This window comes from Carassius carassius, chromosome 9 (assembly GCF_963082965.1).
Source record: "Carassius carassius chromosome 9, fCarCar2.1, whole genome shotgun sequence".
In the NCBI taxonomy this organism is placed as follows: domain Eukaryota; kingdom Metazoa; phylum Chordata; class Actinopteri; order Cypriniformes; family Cyprinidae; genus Carassius; species Carassius carassius.
Genome location: NC_081763.1, coordinates 2,993,487 through 2,996,241, shown reverse-complemented (window position 1 = coordinate 2,996,241; position 2,755 = coordinate 2,993,487).

The window sequence follows — 2,755 nt, the reverse complement described above, 5'->3', positions numbered from 1 at the left end:
ATAGAGCTCAAGTGTAGACCATAGATAATGGAAGCAGCCCTCTGCAGGACTCAGTTTACTTTGAGCACAGCTCTGCTTTGGCACTGCCTGTTCTTTTTCGCGCAGTGCTTTGCCTTTTTCTTTTTTTGTGGATGTTTTGAATTTGTTCTTTCTACATTGTTTTTTGTTTGTTTCCGAGCTGTTTGTAGCTCAGTTCCCCCCTCTCTCCATATAAATGTTAACCCAATGTTGACAAAGATATTACTTGCTCAGCCTAAATTAATCTTGTTTTTTATTTTATTTTTTCTTAATTGTTTTAAATGAATGATGGCCAAAACAGGACATTGAAACGTGATTGGATTGGTAGTCTATTACTCCTCGTTTTCATCAAGTGCTAGAGGTGTAGCGTTGCTCATAAACAAAAACCTTAGATTTCAATTAAATACAGTACAAAAGGATACCTCAGGTAGATTTATATTAGTTGACTGTATAATTAACAGGAACAGGCTGACACTGGCATCAATATACGGTCCTAATATAGATGATCCAATTTTCTTTAATAAATTAACCATGAAACTGGCATCCGCAGAGGGTCAATGTATTCTGGGTGGAGATTTCAATCTTGTGTTGAACCCATCATTAGATCACTCAGCCCCCAAGAACACTACTTTGTCAAAATCTGCAACAGCATTGCATCAAGGCATGAATGAACTTGGGTTAAAAGATGTGTGGAGACTGCAAAACCCGGGTAAAAAGGAATTCTCTTTCTACGCTAATGTTCACAATACATACTCTAGAATTGACCTGTTTTTGACCTCACAAACATTACTGCCTCACATTAAAACATGTCTTTATTTGGCTGCAACCTTATCAGACCACAATGCTCTAATGATGGAAGTGTCTATGCCACAGGAAGGCCCTACCGCCCATAGATGGAGATTTATCTCCAAGTAGATATTGCTACTTAAAGATCCCGATTTTGTAAATTATATGAACGACAAGTTAGATATATATTTGGAGACTAACTTAAATACTGCTTCTCACTCAGTTGTTTGGGAAACACTTAAGGCATATATGAGAGGTAACTATCTCATATTTATCCCATAAAAATAAACAAAAGAGAGACCAATTATCCCAACTAGAACATGAAATAAAAATACTTGAAATCCAACATGCCCAAACCAAACAATCCAAAACCCTTAGTTCATTAAAACAAAAACGGACTCTGTATGACAATCTTTGCACTAGTAAAGCTGAAGCAGCCATGGCGAGAACTAAATATCATTACTATGAGTTTGGTAACAAAACTAGCAAGTTGCTTGCCTGGCAGCTAAAGCAAGAAGATACAGGGAAATACATACAATGATGATGATCAGTATTTAGAAGACTCTAAGGACATAAACTTGGAATTCAAAAAATATTATGAAACGTTATATAAAACAGAGCAGTCAACGGAAACTGAAATCAAAGACTTCCTTAACAAATTAGCAATACCTAAACTTACAGTCACAGACAGGAATTTCTTGGATGAAACGATATTAGAAGAGGTTCACAGAGCGATCAAGTCCTTGCAAAATAATAGAGCCCCAAGACCTGATGGGTATCCAATTGAATACTTCAAAACTTTCTTAGAAAAAATATTAACGCCACTAACAAACATGATTAGAGAAGCATTCCAAAAAGAAACACTCCCGAAAACATTGGAGTTGGCAACTATTACGTTACTTCCAAAACCTGGAAAGGATCCACAAAAGTGCAGCAATTATAGACCCCTCAGCCTCTTTTATCAAGAACAGGCAAGGTGCAGATAATGTTAGGCGATTATTTCATATTATAGAGCACACAAAAAAACATGTCCACCCTGCCGTGATTGTCTCTGTGGACGCCGAGAAGGCGTTCGACAGGATAGAACCAAATTTTCTTCTTGAGACCATGAGGGCCATGAATTTTGGTGAAAGTTTTCTGTGTTTCATCAGGACCCTATTCGACGCCCCCAGATCGCAGATCCTAACAAATGGGGTTCTGTCGAGCGCCTTCTCCTTATCGCGTGGCTGTCGTCAGGGCTGTCCTTCCTCTCCCGCGCTCTTCTCAATTGCAATAGAGCCTCTGGCTATTGCCCTGCGATCAGAAATATCCATCACCGGCATAAAAATTGGAACGGAACAGCATAAACTCGCACTCCATGCAGACGACTTATTAGTATTTATATCTCAACCTATCACATCATTTCCCTCGTTATTGACTAAACTTAAAAAATACAGTGCTGTATCGGGATACAAAATTAATTACTCTAAAAGTGAAGCTTTCCCAATCAACATGACAAACCATTATATAAGTCTGCTTCCAGTTCAATTTAAATGGTGTACGGAGGGCTTCAAATACCTGGGAATCACTATCTGTAGCACCTGTGACAAAATATATGAAGAAAATTACGCCTCTTTGCTTACTAAATCTAAAAAGGAGTTACTGAGATGGATGGACCTCCCTTTATCACTGATTGGCATTAATACAATAAAAATGAATCTATTACCCAAATTTATTTATTTATTCCAGTGTATACCACTGAAGGTTCCTATATCCTTTTTTAAGGAATTAGATAAATCACTTACTTCCTTACTGTGGCACAACAAAACACCGAGAGTTAAACTCCTTACATTACAGGCACCTTATTCCAAAGGTGGCTTGAATCTCCCAAATTTTAAATTGTATTATTTGGCTGCACAACTTGGCGCTCTGTGGATGTGGTTTCACTGCAGAGCAGATGAAATAAAATGGA